Source organism: Vipera ursinii (genome assembly GCF_947247035.1).
Source record: "Vipera ursinii genome assembly, chromosome: 6".
Classification (NCBI taxonomy): domain Eukaryota; kingdom Metazoa; phylum Chordata; class Lepidosauria; order Squamata; family Viperidae; genus Vipera; species Vipera ursinii.
This window is the reverse complement of record NC_139515.1, coordinates 67,496,699-67,522,282: the sequence shown is the minus strand read 5'-3', so window position 1 is coordinate 67,522,282 and position 25,584 is coordinate 67,496,699.

Genomic DNA, 25,584 nt, shown 5'->3' with positions numbered 1-25,584 from the left:
TGAGTGACTTAATAAGAATTGTTGAGTCTGGGACACACACACACACACACACACACACACACACACACACACACCCCAGACCACTGCTACAGCTAATCAAACATTCATCCTACTTAATCTATTTAGAATGGAGACATTCTCTTGACAAACTACTTGTCATCTGATAAAAGTGTTCCTGGACTGTAGCAGTTCAGGCAGCAGGCAGATGACAGCATGGGTGAAATCTTTCCTGGCTACCCTCACCACCCCTTGTAAGTCATTAAGCAAATACATTAGACATGACAAAAAGAGCTTTTCACATACCTGACAAATGAATTGCAGGACATTATTGCTACAGAAGGCACAGGGGCAGTACTGAATACCACTAACTGATGTTGAGATGGGGACTTGTCAGTCTTGAAATGTTATTCATTTACTTCCACTTACTATCTTCTATTATTGGGTTTATTTCAAATTTATGTTTTCACTGTGTTTATTCTATTTTGGAGCTCATGTTGGCATTGCATTTCTTTTTATTATTTTGAATGCTTACAATAAGTTAGCCAGAGAACATGGGATACTGAACAATGTAAAAATATTGTGAAGAAATAAATAGAGCTATATTAAGCAAGCAACAGAAAAAAAGAGAACTATTTTTGCGTTGTAGTTTTATACTTAACTACAGAAGACGGAAACATTGTCCAAAGTTATTTTTCCCCAGAACTTATCAAATTATTTGAACAGTATGGATTTTATTTTTACTTCTCAATATTTAACAAAAAGCATTCTAACTATGGTAAGGAAATTATTCCAGTGATTTCTTCAGGAACCATGCATTTATTATATGATTGAAAAAATAATTTCCACCGATTTTATTACATTGATCAGTATTCTCTAATATTTATCCACTCTTTCACCACACCTCTCTATATGATGAATGTAATTCCTATAGCAGAAATCCAGTGAACTGGAAAGAAGGCACAGTTGACATGGGCATCATTCAAACATGTAATTTGCTAACTGGAAACAGTCCATTCCAAGAACAGTATTGTGAAAAGGCAACAATTTTTTATCTAGAAATAGTTTGAGAAATTCTTATTTAATAGATCAACATAACTCTGTTAAATATGTGTTCTGTTCTCTATCAGAAAATGCAGTGGGTTATTTCCTGGCAGTTTTAGATAAATTATATTTTTATATTTTGCTGCAGGTAACTTCCAAATATAAGATCAGACTGGCATATTATATAGGCTCTTAATGCCCAAATTAATGAGTTTAGCCCAAGGCATTGTCTTTTACAGTCCACTGTCTGAGTGGCATGTTTTTATTTTGCCAAGTTTTGGTCTTAAAAAGCCATACATTATTTTCCTTTCTTAAATCTAAACACCATGCAGTTTTAGTTATATAGAACTGCAAATCAATTCCACTCCCATGATGCTCTTTAAATATTTCCTGGCATGATGGGAGAATTTCAAGATGACTTGAAATTTCAGAGCTTAAAAATGGATTTCCTGTGAGATGATAGCAAGATCACCCATAGCTTGAATATACTGAAGAGAAACAGATTGCAGAGTGGCTACATTCCAAGATGAGTTTATGCTTGAGCAGACTTTCACACCCTTCAGATATGTTGTGACTTCACCCAGCCTGGATGGTCAGAGGTCATGTTTTATGGCAATACTGGGAGTTGCAATTCCAACACATCTGGAGGGTGCCGGGTTGGAGAAACAATTTTGGATGTTATTTATCTGCACTGATACAAAAGGAGCAGGATGAGTAGTTTGCCAAGCTCATTTGGCTTCTTATGCAGCAAAACTATGATTCTGTAAAAGCGAAAAGGTGGGGGAACATAAACCATAAGCTGTATTGTGTTTCGTTTGTAAATCAGGCAGACACCACTATGGCCAGACAACTTAACTATAAGCATAGGTGGAAGATAAGAAATAACACTTGTACTTTGGGCTAAGTACTGAACGGAAGTTAAGAAATCACAAGAAGAAAATGAGGTAAGATGAGTCATCTGTCCTCCTGACTAGATGAAGCTAAAGCCAAAGAGGCAAAGCAGATAATTTCAAAATGTTTATGCCTTGAGAGAATACACACCAAGAGTGAGCTGTAATTTGGCCAAGTCTGTTTTTCAGATCCAGGTCCAGAGTTCTCATGAAGATATTTGTATGTATGAAAACATGAAGAATGAGGTCCACCGAACCATTTAACAAGTGTTCCAACTTGTTTAATGCCTGATGTTCAAACCCTGCTCAAGCTAGAGAATTTGAAGTCCAAAGGATTTAAGATAGTCAGATAGAAACTGAGTCGTTCCATTTATTTTAGTAGCACTACCTATAAGTAAGCTCTGTAAAATTTTCCCTATATGACTATCTTTACATTATAGTGTGAATAAAGGGCTCATGCAAGATATAAGAGAGATACAATCAAAAAAGTGCATGGGAAAAAGAGAAAGTTGTGCATAATCTTTATAATGTGGAACTTAACTTTCTATAGGAAATCATTTTTTTTATAAAAGTAGTAGGCAGTAGGCAGACGTCTGAGAGAGGTCTTCATCAGTTACTTTATTTAGGATCACCCATCCACAATGATCTTTGGATGCAGATGCAAAACTCTGTTTCAGTCAGTGACTGGAGCTTTGCAGCAACAGCAGCTACCCCATCTGGCCATCTAATTAAATAAAGGCTGCTTCTCACTCCTCTCCACCCCATCATCACCCCACCCACTTTCATCCAATAACAGCACAATAGAATCTGTCCCCACCAGTTTGCTGACTCTTCTGGAAAAATTAAAATGCAATAGAGGCAATAAGCAGCAAGCCACTCACAGGAGCTAAGACTGTCAGAATATTACTTAAAATAGGAATTTGGTCTTGCATTCAGAACAATACCATTATGCTTTGTTCCAAAACTAGTGCAGGAAGTCATTGACTTATATTGTTTAATGACTGTTTGGAGTTACAACAACCTTGGAAAGGGTGCTTTATGGCCCATACAGGACTTCTAACTGTTGTAAAATGTTGCATAGATACATAACTGCAGTTTGGGCATTTGGCAATTTACAATTGATTGCAGCATTCTGCAATCATGTGACTGTGATGTGCAATGGGTTTTTTTTATCTTTTTTGGGTGGGGCAAAAAATGCCCTTTTGGGAGAATGGGTTTGGATTTACAGTTGTGTGATTTGCTTAATAATCATCATAAAAACAGTAGTAAAATCAGCTTCGGTCATGTGTGTGCCTCAATTTATAACCAACATGATTTATGACTGAAATTCTGCATCTAGTTGCAAGGACCACCTGTGTTTCATTCAATGCACTCAGGCATTTTAAGCTCTGAATATTTTACACATTCCTATATATATTCTCCATCTGTAATTCTAATGATGGATACTTTGAAATTCTCATGCAAAATCAGTTGTTCAATAAAAGTTCATAAAAATTTAGAAAGACGGGGTTGTAAGAGGTCAGATTACTTGTCCTTCTAACCTAGGATCTTTTTCATGCAAAATACATATGTTACCATGGAACTCTTGTTTGTCCTGAAATATATAAACCTGGTCATAATCCAATTAACTATGATCGTTTCTCTCAAGATCTTAGTACTCTATCCTCTAACAAGAGTTCAACTATATTTAACCATGAAAACTGGGCTGTGGAGATTACATAGCTGGGAAGAAATTATGAATATAAATCAGAAAGAAACTGCTAGCAAAAATCAACTCTCCATCAGTCATTTTTATGAAAAGTGAAGTCTGGCTTCTTACTACATTCTATCCAAAGGGTGAAGTTTTTTTTTTCCTAGGACATTTGTTCTGTAACATCTGTTTTCTGTAGTAAATGAATACTTGGAAGTTTTATAAAACTCAGTGGCCAAATTCTCACCCCATCTTTCAAGGAAGATTTTTATGCACCTGCTGGAGACAGTTCAAGCAGACAAAATTCAATGGCAGGGCCAGATTTTGCTTTTTGTTGCTTTCAAAATAGAATTCTATTGCAGATGAGTCAAGAGCAGCAGGCTTACGACTCTTCTTTAAGGATTCCTGATGTTTCATAATTTGTTATCTGAACAGAGGTAGCATACCCAAAAACCCAACTACAAAAAGAATCAAGAGGATTTCTCCTGTTAGATGCAGTTGTTTTGGGCAACGTTTACAGTCATGGGTTTACTGCTTGGATTTTACCAGATTTTCTTCCCATCACAAGCTACAAAACCATATTAAAATTAGAATTTGAAAGTGTGAAAGGAACATTCCCTCCTTCAAATAAAGTAGCTTGAAAATGCTTCCTTCCTTTCTCCCTCCCTCCCTCCTTTCCTTTCCTTTCCTTTCCTTTCCTTTCCTTTCCTTTCCTTTCCTTTCCTTTCCTTTCCTTTCCTTTCCTTTTTTTTGGCAGAATGATGTGATACAGGAGTTTATTTTTCTGGACCATTTCATCATTTCTCATCATTCTTACTTAAATGGATGCAGCCAAAATGGAAGTTAGCTTAGGATGGTGATTTTATAGATGAGAAAGGGAGACCAATATTTTAAACGAATAAGTAAAAGTACAGCTAATGTGAAGTTAGGTGAAGAAAAGTTACTGTCTCCCCAGAGTCTGTGACAGACAAAGGCACTGCTCCTTGCAAAAGACAAATTAGAAACAAAAATTAAAATAAGCAAGAAAATGGTAAGAGAACATCTAGCCAACCTTGACAAGGATAAATCACTGGGACCCGACAAATTACATCCCAGAGTTCTGAAGGAGCTGGCAGATGTTATCTCAGAACCATTGTACCACATCTTTCAAAAATCCTGGAGCACAGGGGAAGTACCTGAGGATTGGAAAAGGACTGATGTGGTTCCCATCTTCAAGAAAGGGGGGGGGAATGGACCCAGGAAACTACAGACCAATCAGTTTAACATCAATACCTGGGAAGATCCTAGAAAAGATAATCAAAAAACAGATCTGCGAACAACTAGAAGCAAACAAAGTTATAACTAGTAGCCAGCGTGGGTTTGTGAAAAACAGATCATGACAAAGCAATCTTCTTTCCTTCTTCGACAAAGTGACTAAACTAATAGACCAGTGAAATACTGTGGATGTACTATACTTAGACTTCAGTAAGGCATTTGACCACAATCTACTTCTTGGTAAGCTAGAAAAAGGTGAAATAGACAACATCACGACTAGATGAATCTGTAGCTGGCTGGCAAACCGTACTCAACAAGTAGTCCTCAATGGCACCACATCCACATGGAGAGAAGTAAGCAGTGGGATACCACAAGGTTCCATCTTAGGCCCAGTAGTCTTCAATATCTTCATCAATGACTTAGGTGAGGGAATTGAAGGGGAACTCATCAAATTTGCAGATGACACCAAACTGACAGGAGTAGCCAACACCCCAGAAGAGAAACTCGGGATCCAAAAAGATCTTGACAAACTTGAACAATGGGCCCTATCCAGCAAAATGAGTTTTAATGTGCAGAAAAGCAAAGTTTTACATTTAGGCAGGAAAAATCAAAGGTACAGATTGGGCAAGACCTGGCTTAAAAACAGTAACTGTGAGAGGGACCTTGGAGTCCTAGTGGACGATCACTTAACCATGAGCCAGCAGTGTGCAGCAGCAGCCAAAAAAAGCCAAAAATGCTAATACAATCTTAGGTTGTATAAACAGAGGCATAGAATCAAGGTATTAGTACTGCTCTATATGTGATGTATTAGTACTGCTTTATAAAACCCTAGTAAGACTTGAAATACTGCAGCCAATTTTACTCACCATATCACAAAATAGATGTTGAGAGTTTGGAAAAAAAATCAGAGAAGAGCAACTAAGATGATTAAAGGCCTGGAGACTAAAATATACGAAGAACACCTATGGGACTTGAGAGTTTGGATAGTCTAAAGAAAGGAAGAAATCGGGGAGACATGATAGCAGTATTCCAGTATTTAAGGGGCTGCCACAAAGAGGGAGTAACTTTATTCACCAAAGCACCAGAGGGAAGGACAAGAAACAATGGTTGGAAACTGATCAAAAAGAGAAGCAACCTGGAATTAAGGAGAAACTTCCTGACAGTGAGGACAATTAACAGTGGAAAAGCTTGCCTCCAGAAATTCTGGGTGCTCCATCCCTGGAATTTTTAAAGAAGAGACTAGACAGTCACTTGTCTGAGATGGTATAGGTTCTCTTGCTTGAGCAGGGGGCTAGACTAGATTCTATTCTATTCTATTCTATTCTATTCTATTCTATTCTATTCTATTCTATTCTATTCTATTCTATTCTATTCTATTCTATTCTATTCTATTCTATTCTATTCTATTCTATTCTATTCTATTCTATTCTGTATGCTGTAGCTCTTCCTCCTTCTTAGAATTTAGTGAATTAAGGAAGCATCAGACTGAGCCACTTCTGAACATTACCTGAACATTCTGGATTTAAAAAGCATTTTACCCTGGTCATCATTAAAATGGAACTTGCACATCATTCTCTAGGTCATCTTCCTCACTCTCTGCATTATAGAACAGGAATGCAAAAATGTGAACAGCCACAAGATGAAGGCAAGATAGATAGATGGCTAATAATTGCAGCCTATATGTGGTTAACAGAAGCAAGTGTGGCTTAACCCTGTACTATATTTGCTATTGAAATAAATTGTCGTGTTTCTCTTCTCAGGCTCTCTGGAGCTCTAATGCCTCCCTTGCTTTGAGCCAGGAGTTTTTGTTTAGGGTGAGGAAGCCTGGGTGTGGTGACCCCCACATACTTTTATGTGGCCATAAACCATCAGCTCAGGGTTACATTTTTTTTTCTGATTCTGAGTGGAAACAACAGTGAAACAAGCTTAAACATTTTGGGGGAAAGAGACTTTGCCATTCTTTTATTTGACTGACAGAATTGCAGGAGGTCCAAAGAGTTCAAGCTAAATGCATTATTCGCTTCCCACTCACAATATAATCATGTTGCAGAATAAAGCAGCCTTTTATAATGTCCCTTCCTTGTATTTAATAGTTGGTTTGGGGAACCACTTAAGTCCCTGAGGTGCTGATTTAATAAGGATAAAAAATGTACTAGGACAAAGAGAAACCTGACTAATTTCCATGTCCACTAAATGTTCACTATCAACTAGGGAAGAACTTTGTAAGATGTGAAATATTTGCTGTCACATATATGTCCTCCACACTCTTTCAAATGTTTGCTTGGTAAACTTACTCAAATAAAGATCACATCTGCTTCATTCTGTGCGTTCTGCTCTTGGGAGGTAACAGTGCATATTCTTAGGAAGAGTGTGTGTAAACATACACACACACACACACACACACAGAGAGAGAGAGAGAGAGAGAGAGACTTCATTTGATTGGAATGAATCCAAAGCAGGCTTGGTTTCTCAGTTTAATAGACAGAAGGATTCTCACAAAAGGAAAAATTCTCTCTGGCATTACATTTAATGAAGTTTACTATGCAAGTTAAATCTTTGTAAGGCAGTACTGAAAAAAATATGCAGTTCTTAAACTAACCCTTATGTACTTCTACAAACCTTGATAGCTATTAGGCTGTAAAAAGCAAGAAATTAATCTCTAGTTTGTAAATATCTAATGGTTTAATGGAGCTTTGGTAAAATAATTATCCAGGTTTAAAATTATTCTTGTTTTCACATTGCATCAAATACTCACAGAAGATTTCAAGCAGATAAATTCCTTAAGAGGAAAATGTCACAGTAATCTTTGTTCCACTTTGGAGCTTAGAAAGCTACTAAAATACAACAATATGATCAAAAATTCATCCCCAAAATGAAAAGCTTTAGCAACAGAGGAAGGAACTGGGAAGTAGCTTTATAAAACATTGCTTCTCACTGAGATGGAAAGCAAATTTAATCCCATGAAGATAAATTATATTTCACTTAAAATGGAACATCAGCCTATTCAATCTAATACCTAAGGATAATTTGAAATTTTTGCCTTATATTTCCTGCCAAAATCCATTAGTGAAAAGCTAGAGATTGTTGTTCACTATCTGGGCTTGTTTTAATTTAGAAATATATGTTGGCAGAATTTGGTAGGGATAAAATGGTAATAAATGCAAGCTTTATTTATTTACACCATTTATATAGTCACCATGGAACTCTAGACAGCAAAAAAAAAGATAAAACATAAATCAATTTTAAAAAACTAGGCAGAGGCTAATATGTTCCCCATGTATAGTCAGGACAATTAACATGGAGCCCTGGTATTTGAAAAGGACTTGAACAATACACATTTAATATCCCAAAGTATTTATATTGACAAAAGAAAGCTTCTTTGAGAGGACAAATCATGCATTGCAAAGATCACTTGGAGTTGGGAGATCCTTCCAATGTAATCTACAGGATCCCCTGCAAGGATTCCCCCTGTGATTATGTAGGGCAGACAGGGAGGAAGCTAACTACCATATTGCAAGAACACAAACAAGTGATCAGACGGAGAGTTCCAAACTCATTGGTAGCTTCACATTGTAATGAATAAGCACATACATTCATTTTTTTTAGCTACTAAGATTGGTGGCCCAACAGTGACAAAAATAGCCAGGGAATGATTTAAACCTGGGAAATGGGCCTCTTGTCAATCAACAGGAGTTCTGATTTACCACCAGTTTATCAAATACTTAGGAGGGCTTGGCAGCACAAGGAAACAACAGTCAATGACTTAAGTGCTGGCCATCGACACCCCAATCAACAACTAAAAAGCCACACACAACCAGGCACCACATAAATAGTATACACAGAATAGCCCAAAGCACACATTTTGCTAAAGAGAAGTTCCCTGAGGACGGGCTCCAGAACAAGTCTGATTAAACCTCTGTTCCCAGTGACCAACTCAGACTGAATCCTGAAAAGGAAAGCTTCTCCACTGGAGGAAGCTTTGGACCAATCCTCAGTCTTCCTTCTCCTCACAAGCAGTTTTAAACTGAAGGTGAAGATTAGAAATCCTGAAAGCTCCAAGGTCATATCCATGCACACACTGCTCCCTACTATTCTTATGATTTAATATTACTCTACCATCAAGGGAATGCCTTAAATCAGACATGTCAAACACAAGGCCCGGGGGCCAGATTTGGCCCGCGAAGTGGTTTCATGTGGCCCGTGAAGCCATTCTGGAAACAGTGAGGGAACGGCCCCCACTGCCTTGGCCCTGGCCCAGAGACCCTCCTTCTGCCAGAGACCCTCAGATCTGTCCCACTCCTGCCCAGGACCCCATAGGCACCCTTGATGCGAACAATGTAGAGCTGGCCACGCCCACCCAGTAGGCCATACGCACTCTGGCCACGCCCACCCAGTAGGCCACGCCCAACCAGGCCATACCCACCCGGCCCCTTGAGGGCAACCGCAATGCTGATGCGGCCCTCAATGAAATTGAGTTTGACACCCCTGCCTTAAATCATTAACCTGACAGCTCTCTCCAAACATGATATTCCCCCCAGAGCTGTATCTTTGTTAAGAAAAGGAAGGGTTACATATTTCTATTCCTAAATGGCTATTGCCATAGGGAGCAAGTTAAAATGGCTCCTTTGTGTTTTGCTAAGTGTAATGGCAGTGATCAGGTGCCCAGGCACCTGAGTCTTTTGAATCCAGGGACAATAAGCACACCAGTAAATAAAGGGATTTTAAACTTTATTATTAGCTCAAGCAAACAGATTTGAAAGCATAATACAAAAAGCATACATACATAGCAAGATGATACCCAGATCAGGCTGTCAGGAGCTCCTTAATAACAACAGCAGAGGTATCCCAAGGACCGCTAGTTTCCACAGTAGCTAGTGCTGGGTTCCATGTATACGTTCCCAACCAACAACAACTCTGTGGTTTTTCTCAAAACATGGCACCATGACTTCATGGCCCTGCTACCATCATGAGACTGCAAGACCTGACTGGCTGGCACATGACTCAGGGATGGGAATCAAATGTCTGAGACTTTTACAGTGGGAAAAGCTTTGAAACTACATGAATATTCCTCCTCCCTTCTCCTTTCACTCTTTTGCTTTTGCTCAGGTTCGCTTTTGCTCAGGTTCGCCTGGTGCGCCAGTTGCGTCCCTATCTGGACCGAGACGCCCTACGCACAGTTACTCACGCGCTTGTGACCTCCCGTTTGGACTACTGTAACGCTCTCTACATGGGGCTGCCCTTGAAGACCACTCGGAGGCTTCAACTGGTGCAGAATGCGGCCGCGCGAGTTGTAATGGGGGTTTCCCGATACTCGCATGTAACACCTCTACTCCGTGAGCTGCATTGGCTTCCGGTTGCCCTCCGGGTGAAATTCAAGGTGCTGGTTATCACCTATAAAGCCCTACATGGCCTGGGTCCGGGATATCTGAGGGAACACCTGCTGCCGGCATCAAACGCCCTTCGCCCAGTGCGCTCCCACAGGGAGGGTCTGCTCAGGGTCCCGCCGGTAAGAGATTGCCGGCGGGTGACACCCAGGGATAGGGCCTTCTCGGTGGGAGCGCCTGCCCTCTGGAATCAGCTGCCGGTGGAGCTGAGAACTGCCCCCGACCTCCGATCATTCCGCCGGGGCCTGAAGACCTGGCTCTTCGAGCTCTCGGGCCCAGACTGAGGAGAAATTTTTAATTTGGGGTTCTTTTTAATTGAGTACAGGGTCAATTTAATATTTTTTAATTTGGTTCTTAATTTTTGTATTTTGGATTTTTAATTCCCTGTAAACCGCCCTGAGTCCTCAGGGAATAGGGCAGTATATAAATATAACTAAATAAATAAATAAATAAATAAATAAATAAATAAATAAATAAATAAATAAATAAATAAATAAATAAATAAATAAATAAACAAGAGTGAAAAACAAGCAAGTTAGCTTAGGAACCTGCTAAACCTATTAAACTTGTAGAATTTTCTTAATATGAAGAAAATATCAACATACGTTACTATACTCCTCAAAATAACAATGGTTTTCTGCATCGCTACTACATCCCATCATTGCCATAAAACGTGTGCTGCTTCTAGCATCAAGCCAATCACCTATCCCAAAAGCATCTGAATTAGAAATCTTTGTCAGATTGTTTGAGACAGTCCATCTGCTCTATCTGCCAGACTGCCTTGCAGTTAGATGACTTGTTGCTTGGTCCCTCACTTTCCAAGTTGCTAGAGGTCTGGTCTGTATTACAGTGCCTATCACTGTCTGCCTATTAGTCTGACCGTAGTCTGGCCAAATTCCTGTCTGCCTATTAGTCTGACCATAAGACAATCTGTGTTACATTGGTTCCAATCCACTATCTTTCTCTTCATCGGGTCATCTTTCAGTCTGTTTCAATGTATAACCTGGGGATGCCTAGAAATAAATATCAGCAAAGTCAAGATAAATCAGCATTTTAATAGACTATTAAATGCTTGAGCGAAACCCATCTATTTGGAATCTCAAAAGAAGGGCTAGTTCATTAATGGGACTACTAACTATTCTCTACATATTTATCACTCCCATCCTAAAACACTTAATGACAAGAGAAAGAAACATTTCTATGATGGAAAACTCCCCATCTTCTATTTGGAATGAAAACTGCCTTGCTTTGATTTGTTGGACATCCACCTAGCCATGATAGTGGGTTGGACAGATCATTTGCAAAAAGTAGATACCTTTTTGGTTGAAAGAGACTGACCAACAGTACAGACAACTATATAATCTGAAATAGGCATATCATTCTATATTTTAGCAATAGCAATAGCACTTAGACTTATATACTGCTCCACAGTGCTTTATAGCCGTCTCTAAGCAGTGAGCGCCTGTTACTCGTCCCAGCTTCTGCCAACCTAGCAGTTCGAAAGCGCATAAAAATGCAAGTAGAAAAATAGGGACCACTACGGTGGGAAGGTAACAGCGTTCCATGCGCCTTTGGCATCCAGTCATGCCGGCCACATGACCACGGAGACGTCCTCGGACAAGCGCTGGCTCTTTGGCTTTGAAACAGAGATGAGCACCGGTCCCTAGAGTCGGAAACGACTAGCACGCGTGTGTGGGGGGACCTTTACCTTTACCTTAAGCAGTTTACAGAGTCAGCATATTGGCCCCAACCCTCTGGCTTCTTATTTTACCGACCTCAGAAGGATGGCAGACTGAGTCAACCTTGACACAGTGAGGACTGAACTCCCGGCAGTGGGCAGAATTAGTCTGCAATACTGCATTCTAACCCCCTGAACCACCAAGGCTTTTAGAATGGAAAAAGTATGGACAGCCATAAAAATATCTGTGAATATGAACCATTTTTGCTAAATAACTTAGAAAGCCTTTCTAATACTCAAAAACTCTAAGATCATAATAAAAATAAAAATGTAATAAAAACAGCAATACCATCACTAAAATAGATGTTCAGACTTGAGATCTTTGTTCTTAAATGATATTTACAAGTCTGGGCAGTCAGTCAAAATAACTACAGTGTTGCACAAAGAAAAAAATAATGATGGCTCTCAAAAGTCTCACTGCCTCAGTGGCATGATATACTAAAATACAGCATGGCACTCAAATAGAGGCTGAAATGTGTGTGTTAAGGAGCAGTAACAATAGTGGGCTTTTAACAAAAAAGTAGGAATTCTTCTCCCGGCTTCCATCTTATACTGGAAATGGCCCCAGCTTCTCCTATCATGGCCATCCTTTAAACATCTACTTTTAAAGGACAAATTATCTAATAAGGTTTCAAACATCTTTTGCTGGAAAGAGAAAATATATGTGACAAATGTAAATATCTGAAGAAAAAGCCCTGCACTTAAAGGGTTGATACAGTCAGTCCTGATAAAGGCAGACTGTACATTCCTTTGCTGTTAGTCAGACAACTGCTTTCCTTAACCAATCTTTTTTTTTTTGGACCATTTTTTTTCATTGCTGGCCTAGATACTTTTTTATTTTACCTTTTAGGCATGCTGGGGATGTAAGGTTCTCATTAGCTAATTGCAACCAACTTCATCTTCTCTTTTTCTAATCCTGGGCTTTCTCTTTAGTCCTAGTTCACAGGCGAAAGAACACATCAAAGCACATCAAAACAGGCTAGCGATTATTGTTTCACATAATTTGATGCAAATCTGATTCCTTTCTGAACCGCTGTTTGTTCCAAAGGCCCATCTGGTTCAGATGTTAGGGAGCTGTGCTTTCAATTATAGGCTTCTAGTTATGTAAGGCTTTCCTAGGCATGACTGGCACAGAAAACAGACTTACAAATAAGAAGGGAAATCTTAAAGGGAGACCTATAACCTTTGATTCGTAAGTTTTAGCCTTGACTGCTGTGAATTAAGAGCATATATTTTTTTACCGTTTAAGGCTACTTTTTTTGTCCAGAAAAATGGTGCAATAGGAATTGGAAAAAGAAACATGGCAGAACTAGAGAAGATGCATAAAAGGATATGACTTTTTGTCATGGAAGAAAATTAGGTAAGTACTGTATATGGAGACAATAGTGCGTATAATTATGCATAGTTGGGAAAATAATCATGGCTGTGTTTTTTTTTCTCATGCGTACCTGAACTCATCTTGCAAAGCTAAAGAATGAAAAATTCAACTCATGCAAAAGAAAGCCCTTTTTCACATAACACATTGTTAAAGTATAGAATAGCACCTTACATATTCTATATTTTGGAGGATATAGGAAATGTTGGCAACACAGATGGCTTTAAAAGAGAATTAGATACGATAAAGCCTGCTTGTCCTGGTGTCTAATATCTGCTTGGTCTCTAAATGCCAATTATAGGGGTATATGAGTAGAAAGGTGCTCATAAGCTCATTGTGCATCTGCAAGAAGTGGAGTGTAATTGCATATGAAATGACTCCATGAAAATCTTCCTTCTTTACTTCTTCCCTCCTTCTCTTTGGAATCATGCTGTAACTGCAGGCCTGTAAACATAAGATACATAGCATAAGGTAAAGGTAAAGGTTCCCCCGCACATGCGTGCTAGTCGTTTCCGACTCTAGGGGCCAGTGCTCATCTCCGTTTCAAAGCCAAAGAGCCCGCGCTTCTCCGAGGATGTCTCCGTGGTCATGTGGCCGGCATGACTAGACGCCAAAGGCGCACGGAACGCTGTTACCTTCCCACCGTAGTGGTCCCTATTTTTCTAGTCGCATTTTTACGTGCTTTCGAACTGCTAGGTCGGCAGAAGCTGGGACGAGTGACAGGTGCTCACTCTGCTACGCGGCACTGGGGATTCGACCCGCCAAACTGCTGACCTTCCAATCGACAAGCTCAGCGTCTTAACCCACTGAGCATATAATGTTACAAAATATGAACAAAATGCATCATCTTAAAAATAGGAGGAATAAAGCAGAGGGACATACATTTAACAAAACCCAGTCTAGATCCATCCCATCCCTGTAGCAAAGCACTAGGTTTCCCTAGATAGATTATCCCCTTATCTTCTACTGCCTTTCTGTGGTTTTCATGCAATCTGGCTAGGTGAGCCTTTTTCCTGTCCAAAGCAGATTCTGAGAAAATGAGGACACTGCAGCCATCATCATCATCACCATCTCTGAAATTCTGTCTTCAGTTTAAACTCAAGCCATATTAAGCACTAACTACAGTATATATGAATTGTAAAAATATGGGCAGGCATTCATTAGATGGGGCTTTACATGGAGGTAGTAGTTAGGATTTCAGTTCAGACAATGGAACAAGCTAATCTGCTCTGCTTTTTCTCCTCTTAGGCTTTCTCAGACATGATGTACAGTATATAAATGAAAGGTTATATGAAACGTAAAATGTGTTAAAATTTGAGCTGCTTGTAAAAAGGTAGAATCCCTTAGCGAACTGTGAATTCTGACAGGTCAAGTCCAAGAGTATTTCAGTCTCTTTGGCTTTCTAAATATTTCCCACAGTTAACATATTTTGTTGTTTTGACTGAAATTGCCTGTTGCTGTGTTTTATTTCTCTCCTAGCAGCCATTAATATAAAGAGAGAAATAGAATATTTTTATTACTAAAGCTTACAGTAAAGTTAAATTTTCAAGTAAGCTGCAATATAACATTCAAGCAGTAAGCAGCATAATTGTTCACAAAAGCTAAAGCTAATTATTTCTCTGCCACGTACAGAGAAATCTAGTGGCATTTAAGTGAGCCACAACTTAGTTTTAATATGCAAGAACTAGAAAATAATAGACATTTTTCTATCGTCCATCATATAGTGTGACTCCCATTACATTACTCTGTTAACTTGGTGGATCATTTTCAATCTAGTGTTAAGGCTGGGAGGAAGCATTAAATTTGGAAAGTGGATAACAAATAAAATTATGTGGCCAAAGTATGAGAAAGGATATTGTTGTAAAGATGAATATATCCAGAAGATTTACCACAGCAGTTGAAACAGCCTACAATGCAAATAGGTATAAGTTTTCTAGAAGAATATAATGGAAATACACCCTTACATGAGAAATTTCATGAGTTGGTTTCAATTTTTAATCAAATTACAATAGATATAATCACTTTTTTCTGCTTGTTCTCATTTTAGGTTAGATCTCAGTAAAGTAGTTGGACAAGGCTATGATTGTTTTAAAAAAGTAGGATCAGATCAGGGTAATCTATACTCAGGTAATCATGAAATAAGATTGGTTTGTCATGATCTGTTTTTAACAAACCCATGCTGGCTACTAGTTACAATTTTGTTTTCTTCTAGTTGTTCGCAGATCTGTTTTTTGATTATCTTTTCTAGGATCTTCCCAGATATTAATGTTAAACTGATTGGTCTATAGTTTTCTGGGTCTGTTTTTTTCCCTTTCTTAAAGATGGGAACCACATCAGTCCTTTTCCAATCCTCAGGTACTTCCCCTGTGTTCCAGGATTTTTGAAAGATGTGGTGCAATGGTTCTGAGATAACATCTGCCATCTCCTTCAGAACTCGGGGATGTAATCTGTCGGGTCCCAGTGATTTATACTCGTCAAGGTTGGATAGGTGTTCTCTTACCATTTTTGTAATGTATATGTACAAACGTTATTAACAAGTTAGAACTGTTTATTCCACTTTATTCTATGAGGTAAACACCACTGACAGGGAAACACGCGGGAACTTTGACAGCTGTCAAAGTTCCCCGCCAGGGCGCAGGCGCAGCCATTTGACAGCTCGCAGCTGTCAAAACACCGAAGCCGACTCACCACGCGGAAAGAAGAACTGTCAAGACGCGACGGCGGTGATTGGTTCAGCTAGACGCGGCGCCAAAAGAAACGAACCTGATTGGACTACACTGACAGCTGCCGGCTATAAAAGCCGGGCAAGTTATTCTGTTCTCTGCCTTGTTCTAAAATAAATCCTAGTTAAGTAACCTGTCGTCCCGAGTGGTCCTTTTACTACTTCAATTTTCTTGCTTATTTTAATTTTTTTTTCTAGTTTGTCTTTTGCAGTGGTTTTTTGCTATGTTGGGCTATAGTTTCTTTTCGTGTGAAGACTGATGCAAAGTATGAGTTAAGCAGTTTTCTCCCTGTTGCCTGTTATTTCCTTGCCATCTTCTCTCTTTAGTGGACCTACAGTTTTCTTGTTTTTTTTTCTTGTTGTTAATGTGTTGGAAGAAACTTTTTTTTATTATTATCCTTGATTTCTGTTGCAAGTCTTTGTTCGGTTTGAGACTTTGCTTTCCTGACCTCTTCTTTGCATGTTCTGGCTGTCTGCTGATAATCAGCCTTAGTTATGTGCCCCTCTCCATTTTTTGTATTTGTCCTTTTTGTTTTTCAGTTTGTCAGAGAGATCTTTGTGCAGCCATGCTGGTTTCTTCTTGAATTTCTTGTTTTTCTTTTTCAGTGGTATTGTGCTGGTCTGGGAGTACAGTTGCTGGGGACAACAGAACAACACAGGAAGATTAGTGAGATGACTTTTAGCACTGTATAATAAAGCAGTGCAAGGAATGAGTAGAATAAATAGAAAATGAGATGATAAATTCTAGCAAAAATATATAACACAAGAACAAAGCTAATCCACAAAAGAATTCCACTAGTTTTTACCTACATTCTCTTCTTTCTTACAACATCAAAGATTCAGTGTCATCTGTGCACTTAGCTCCTTTTTTGCTATTACAGTATACACAACCAAATGATCTTTTAGCATTCACTACAGGATGATGCTATAGCTATGTTCCACAATAGGTGGAGATCATCTAATTGGTTTATATCCGTTTAGTAACAAAGGAAAAAGATCAATATTTGTTTTCTAAGAGAAATTCACAGAACAACTGATCAACTGTTTTGAAACTCTCAAAGATTCCAGTTTCTGTTTAAAGAATAATTCACTTTTTCCTTATGTTTTCCATCTCAGGCTAAGGGGAAAGGATACTAAAAGCATTAGCTATTGTTACATGTTGATTTTGGAATGCATAACAGTTTTTATGTATTATGTTATATCAATATAGCTACAGCCTGAATAGGAACTTGAGAGGTCCACCCCTTTGTGCTTTCCATCTCTGGAATTCTCCCCAGATGAGATAAGGTTTTCCTCCTTTTTTATTAATTGTACAAGGTCAATTAAAACTATTTTTTCACAATTTTTTATCATGGGTTTTGGGCCTGTGATTGATTAATGGCTTTATTGCCATCCATGTTTTAATTATTGTTGGCTGTTTTTAAATTGGGAAATCTTATTATTTTTAAGTCTACATTTGTTCAGTATTTTAATAGTATAGATTTTTATGGTATAGATATTGAATGTTTAAAGAATAAAATATTTTACATATCTTTTCCCTCTCCTAAAAATGAGTACTGCGGTTATCTGTGCTTCCCACAACATTTATCTTGTTGGGCATTATAGACTAGATGGAGCTTGAATGTATTACACTGGGCAATTTGCCCATTTATGAAAAAGCTGGATAACAGTTAATTTTGGCAGGGAATTAATATAGTGAAAAAATATGATCAATCCTTTAAAAAGCCTAGGAAACATTCCACCCACCCACACATGCTATAAATGACTACTGTACATTGATATATCTATTATCATTTCAACTGCCTTGGTGGAGCAGTGGGCTAATGCCTCCTTAAGTAACACCAGCTGCCTGCAATTAGTGCAGGTTCGCATCCCACCAGGCTCAAGGTTGACTCAGCCTTCCATCCTTCCGAGGTAGGTAAAATGAGGACCCAGATTGTTGGGGGCAATTAAGCTGACTTTGTAATAATGCCGCTTGGGATGTCTGTGAAAGCCCTAATAAGCAGACATATACATAGAATGAAGGCTACTGCTAAGCTTGTAAGCCGCCCTGAGTCTTCGGAGAAGGGCGGGATATAAATGGAATTAAAATAAAAATAAAAAATAAAATAAACATGATAAAGCTGCTGTTGATCCAAGCTATTTGAATTTAGGGCTTTGGGTTTCTGTACAAGCTTATCAAATCTGTTTATTAATGCCACATACATATTCAACTGTTAATTCATCAAAATTTGTTTAATTTTTTTATCCTTTCATCAAGGTTCATAATTCTTAGATGATGTCACAACACATCTGTCACTGGAACTGGAGATGACAGTTTGCATTTCTACTGAAAATAAATAAATAAATAGATAAAATCCTGGGAAAACTGCCAGAATCAACCAACATGATTTTGCTAACATAATCCTTATCATGTCATTGAGACTGAGAAAACCATCTCCAAAATTAGATCACTTTAAATCACTGACTTGAGAAACAATTGTCTTCTCACTTACTCTAAATGGCATTTCTTTGAACAGTGTTTTCAACAATTTGACCCATCATCTGGTTGTGTTGAAATATTGAACATGGGATATACAGAATGAAAATGGTGTTGTACAGTAAATCTACCTAAATATTGAACTGAGAATAATAGCTTATTCACAGATATGAAACTAAGACTATAACTGTTACTAAATTGAGCATTGTATCTCCTTCTACCTGCAATTTTCATTTCTATAGCAGTTGAGGAATGTTTTCCCATTTTCTACATAAACATAATTATAAACAACAAAAATGTATTTTGGGATAAGCATGTAAAGCCCATGTAGATATACATTTGGAGGGTACAAGATCATAAAAGACTGCTCAAAATAAAGGTGCAATTTCATCTTTGAAGTTTCAGTCCACAAGTTTGGCAAGGAATGCCTACCACTTGGGAGGTTTTGTCTCCAGCTTTATGATGAAGTACATCTCATACTTGTAGTTAGGAGGAGTTTACATGCCCAAAACATCTTTGTTGTGGCAAACCACTTCCTCTTTTCTTGCTGTGCACTTGCTTGGAAGCAGAAAATAAGCTTTGAGTTGCATCCTGAAATAGAGTTGATCTGTAGTTTTTAACATTCTCACCAAAAATCTACGCGGCCAAATATGCTGGCTGTATCTAACAAGCCTTTAATTCCACCAATGGTAGAATTATATAGATATGAAACCACACTTCATCTTGCTCATCATTCCCTTCTTAAGATGTGAGTTCAAAGCTATAATCCTCCTTTTACTTGCCAGAGAGTAAGTCCCACTGAATTCAGTGAAATAAAGACACATTGCTTTATAAGATTTTCTTTTGAAGAGAAAGTAATGCATATTTGTGAAACATTTACAATATTATAAACTAATAAACAAAGTTATTGTTTGAGTAAGCACAGAGAGCATGCATGTCATTCTAATACAGAGTTTGAACCCTGGGAGAATAAATTAAACAAAGTACAAAATTAATTCTTAGAACAATTAATCAGTGGAATGACTTGCTTCCAGAAGTTGTGAATGCTCCAACACTGGAGGTTTTTAAGAAGAGATTGGACAACCACTTGTATGAAATGGTATACGGTTTCCTGTCTAAGCAGGGGGTTGGGCTAGAAGACCTCCAAAGTCCCTTCCAGCCTTTCTAGTCCAATGACTGTGCCACCAACCCAAAGTGGTTATGGCCTCCATCAGTCCATTTCATGATGAAGAAGCCTCTTAGTTGGATTAAGGGGGGTGGACTAGATGACCTACAAGGTCCCTTCCAGTCTGTTATTCTAAGTCTAGTTGCATATTTGTTAAATCAGTGGCAGAACAAAAAAAAAGCTTTGCAAAAGATGATGAAAACTGTTAGACAGAACATCTGTTTGTAACTACATTTGGACAATTATAGCTTGATCATGATACAAAGTGGTATACACACACATTTTGGTCCTGTCTTTGACCACATGTTAATGGTGTTTGTCTGTTTTGAGTTGGCTGCCTTAAAAAGCGACTGCTGGATTTTCAAAAAAAGGTACTGTAATAGGCAAATTTGTCAGTTTCATGATATGAGTTATTTTTATTGATTAGCTGCATTAGGAGAATAATAAATTTAGGATAATAGTTTAAGGCTCTCACAAACTCAGAATAACTGGATCATAATAACTGGAAATATATTTAGCAGCATGTTTGATTTAAATTGATTTAATACCAGCCTGTACTCTTTCCCATTTTGGATTCAAAGAAATATGCATGCAGCTGGGCCTGCCAGATCCCAATTTACAAACCAGGTAATAATTTACAAGCACATTCTGAATTTCAGCCTTGATGTCACTCCTAAAAGTGAGTTTTAAAAAGGTTGAATTATAGGACCATCTATAGATGAGCTGTCAGGCTGCCATTGTGTTCATAGGAAAATGGAATAAGAAATGCTATAGCAGTAGATTAAAAAAAAACACCAAAGGAATTCTAGACAGATAATTGTTCTGCTGTCTTTGAAATAAATGTACTTATATTGCATGTATAACTTGCAAGTTACTGTTGGCTCAGGCTGAATACCTTTTAGTTTTCCTTGTAATTCTTAGAGGCTTTTTAAAATTAGAATAAGAGGAAAATACTAATTAGAGATCATCTTATGATATTTGGCATAGGCGAAGAACAACAAATGTAAAAATGGGCCCTCCTTTTCCCAGATGTATTGATATTCTTTTGATCTCTGTAAAATAGAACAGCTCAAGACATGCAGCCACAGTCATGTTTCATCTCTATTTTTAATCTTCTCAAAGCTGCAACAAGCAGGAAGTCAGTAAAAGAGATGTTTTTACAAGTTTAACGCAACAGAGGAAGGAGAGGAGAAACAGCCACAAACCAAAATGTCTTCATTTTTTTTTTAAATGTGTCACTTTAGATATAAAAAAACGCTTTGAGTGTCTTATGCCATTTGCCCTGAGAACAATGATCCATGGACAGTCTGTCCTAGCAAATAACAGTATTTTGCATGGTAAAGGCTGCCCCTGAAACCATTAGTGCGCTTGCTAGGAAAAAAAATATCCATTGAACACAGTTGATGAAGAAACTGCTTGCAACTGCATTCTGAAATATTTCCTGCTGTATAAACTTTTGCCCACTAAAGCCACTTCATCAGAATGATCTTATGAGAAACACGTACAGATGTCTCTGTTTGCAAATAATCAGATTATGACCAAAATGCTATAAATATTTAATACTTGCTTTGTACCAGGAAAACTGATCTGTAAGGCAGGGATGAGGATGTTGTGGCCTAATGATATTGCTGGAGTATCATTTCCCCAGCCCAGTCAGCATAGTGAGGAATGTTGGGTGCTGTACATCAGCAACATCCAGCCATAATCCCATCCCTATCTCCACTGTTGTGGTTATCCCTGGAATTTCCTACTACCAAGGGAAATAGGGAACCTCAAGAAAGTTTAATTACATTTCTATCTGATTTGTTAATTTTCCAAAAACACGGGGAAGGAGTTTATGTATGCCTCTGGAGGCTTTCTCTGCTGCTCTGTAACTGACAATTCAGCAGAAATTAATTAATCAAAAACACAGTTCTTCAAATACATTTTGAATAAGCAAGAAGAAGCTAAGTTCCATTAAAAGCTTCCAAACCCAGAGCATGGTAAAGATAGGATCTCCAATGAGTGCCTGGCAATTACATGGTCACAATTATGTAATTTTATTTCAATAGCTTCCAGTGGGAGTCATAGAACAGCTTCTTTTAAATGAACCAAACACAATCCACAAAGTGTGCTCAGTATTTTTCCTATTCTTTTCTATAGAGTTCAATCACGCCACCATGTCTTCCATTTTGCAAAGCTCCCTCATACACAGCTCCCAAGCATAATTAGCTAATCTGCTCATTGAGCTAATGGGAAACTGTGCATGAGTATAGATCTCAAAGTTTGGGAGGAACATGCAGTTCAAGCATATTGCAGGAAGGAAGGAAGAGTTCAATGCCAATGAGAATTTAGCCCTGTGAAGGAATATCCTGAGGGTGCACAGAATAATGATTTGGGAACAGAAGAAAAGGTTCTTGTATGGAGCAGCTGAAAATGTGTGGTCTTTTCTGAAGGCATAGATCAGATTGTTCACTGGCCTGTGGTTGTCATCTAGAATTCCTGCTTCCTGGAAACTAAATCCAGGAAGGTCCCTATTGTGGCCTTGGGAGATGACAATTGTTAACTCGTGGGCTCTGGTGAGCAGGAATGAAGACACACAGCTGAGTACAGAGGAACTCATTCTTTATTCAAGCTGGAACTGTACAAGGGCTTGGGCCGCTCCCAGCCCCAATATATAGCCAAGCCCTATGGTAGCAGCCAATAAGATTGAACCCGCGCTTGCCACCTGAGGCTGACCAATTGCAGGCCCAGAGACGGCCTGTCTGGGTTGCTGGAGAACTGTTAGTTCTCCAGGAATGCATGTGGTGTGGTACCAAGAGCCCAGTACATAACACCCCTCCCTCCTAAGATCAGCCTATAATCCCCTTAAATAACTTGACAATAGTCAAGGCTTATGAATCACTCCCAACAACCAAAATACATAATAACAAACAAAAAATAATAAAATAAAAAATAAAAAATAGTGCTTGTTAATTCAAGGTAGTTAGAATGACATTACGCGACCTTTACAGACATGCCCTTGTAGTATGGACTACAATAAGATTTAACAACGGCTAAATGGCTTGTCAATGCAGTAAGGACTACAAAGAGATGAAACAACATCTCAATGAACATGCTTGCCAGCAGTTACAAAATGCCCACAATTTCTGTAGGTAGTGGTACAATTGTCACAACACTATACATCACTTTATTTTACAATATAGTCTGTAAGATATGTCAGAGGTTTGTGAGGCCTGGAGGAATGCCTTGGAGTTCCAGTCACTTTGTGGTCTACCAGCTTACCTGGTGGGCTGGGTAGACCCATGTCCCTTTGTGCTCCATCTTCCAGGGGAATTGAAATGCTCTGGCTGGCCTCACCAGGTTGGCCCACCACAGAGTCAGTCTGTAGGCACAGCGGTTGCTGAGGTTCGGCTGGTTCGCCTGGTCAGGGGTCCCATGTTGCACTTCCAAGCTTCCTTGTTCTTCCTCAGAATCAACTTCAGCTGAGAAGGTAAAACCCTGGTGGCTCTGGTGTGAGCTGTCTTGGGTGCCAGTTTGAGGACTTCGGGAGGGACTTATGCCATAGTCCTCACTTAGTGACCATTCTGGAAACCTCTTTCTAAATTGGTTGATGTGGCTTCTGACCAGTCGCCCTCCCTCCAATCCCACTTTGTAAGATAGGTCACTTTGCCTTGGTCACCTGACCAGGAACCCACAAATTTCCAGGCCCATGGTTTCTGGCCCAAACCCAATCACCCATTTGCAGCCCCCTCAGGGGTCTTGGTCTAGAGGTTTCGGATGCCACTCTGTCTGGATGCAACCTGTCCAGTTTAGTAATTAAATGCCTTCCCCAACAAAGCTCAGCAGGACTTTTACCTGTAGCCGTGCAGGGTGTAGTTCTTTGGCTGACAGAGCAAAAAATCTGCCAATCTATGATGCCAGTCACCTGTGATAGTGTGCTTGAATGCCTCCTTTGTTGTCCTCATCATGCGTTTGGCTTGTCCATTCAAAGAAGGATGAAATGGTGCAGATGTAGCATGTCTGATGAGGTTAGCTCTAAGAAAAGCCTGAAACTCAGCAGCAGTGAATTGAGCCCCATTATCAGAAACCAAAACGTCAGGCAACCCATGTGTTGCAAAGAGTTTTCTCAGCACCTGGATGGTCCTAGCAGTAGTCATATTAGGGACTGGAACTACTTCCAGCCATTTTGAGTGGCTATCCACTACTACCAAGAAAAGCTGTCCTTGAAAAGGCCCAGCATAGTCTATGTGAACCCTGGATCAGGGGGTATGTGTTTCTTCCCACCTGTGAACTGGGGCCTGAGGAATTTCAGGCCTAGATTGCTGACAAGTATAGCAACCATGAACTTGATCCTCTACAGCCTTATCCAGGCCAGGCCACCAAAGGTAGCTTCTAGCTAAGGCTTTCATTTGTACAATGCCTGGATGGCCTTCATGTAAGGATTGTAAGACTGTCCCTTAATGAAATGGGGATAATGACTCTGTTGCCCCATAAAATGCAGCCCTTGTGTGCAGACAACTCATGTCTCCTGACAAAATAACTTTGAAATTCAGAGCCTGGACTTTTTTCCAACAAGCCCATTATATCCATGACAGTACTCTGCTCAGAATTTTATCTGTGGCAGTTTCAGCAGCAATATCCCCTGCGTGGAGGGGAAACTCAGGTAAGTCCTGAATGGACAATATTTTAGCAGCAGGAGCTGGATCAGGATCCATTAGTGGCAGTGGTAGTCTGCTGAGGCCATCTGCATATCCCATTTCGTTCCCTGGTTTATGAATTAACTTAAAATTGTATGCAGACAAAAATATAAACCATCTCAGCATTCTTGGAGATAGTATGTGGGGAGTTTGCTGATCTGTTGTGAACAACCCCAAAAGGGGTTTGTGGTCAGTGTAGACAGTGAAATCCCTGCCATATAAATAATCATGAAATTTCTTAACTCCAGCCACTATGGCCAAGGCTTCTTTATCAATCCGCATAATTACGCTCAGCAGAAGATAAAGCCCTAGAATAAAACGCAATAGGAACCTGTTTCCCATTCTTCTCTATGTGGCTTAAGACTGCCCCCACCCCATAGGGAGATGCATCACATGCAAGACATACAGGTTTAGACTCAATGTAATGAGTTACAGTGGACTTTTCTGAAAGAAGGGCTTTGAGATCCTGGAAACATTTTCATGTAAGTTAGTCCATTTCCAAGGGGCTTTTTTATCAAGTAGCCTGTGGAGGGGCTCTGCTATTGCAGCCTTATGAGGTAGGAATCTGTAATAAAAATTCAGGAGGCCCAAAAATGCTTGCAGCTCTCCTTTTGATTTTGGCCTAGGAGCCATTTTGATGGCCTTCACTTTTGAATCAGCGGGGTGAATCCCGCTAGCATCGATACAGAACCCCAAGAATTCCGTTAATGAGACCCCACTACTACATTTGGTTTTCTTTAATTTGAGGCCTGCATCGCAGAGCCTCTGCAAAACAGCCCTGAGCCTATTGGCCAACACTTCTGGGGATTCCCTGGCAATGAGAACATCATCAAAATAAGGGCAGACACCCTGAATACCCTTAAGTATGCGTTCCATAATCCCTTGGAAAATACCCGGTGCAACGCTGACTCCAAACTGCAAGCATTTGATTTTGAATGCCCGTCTGTGAGTTACTATTGTTTGAGCCACAGCTGTGGCCTTGTCAACCGGCAATTGCTGATATGCCTGCGCTAAATCAAGTTTAGCAAAAATGTTTCCCCTTGCAAGGAGGCTAAAATATGGTTGACTACAGGGACCGGGTATACATGTTGATTAAGGGCCTTATTTAATGTGCATTTATAGTCTGCGCAAATGCGAACTTCCCCATTGGACTTTAGTGGGGTGACT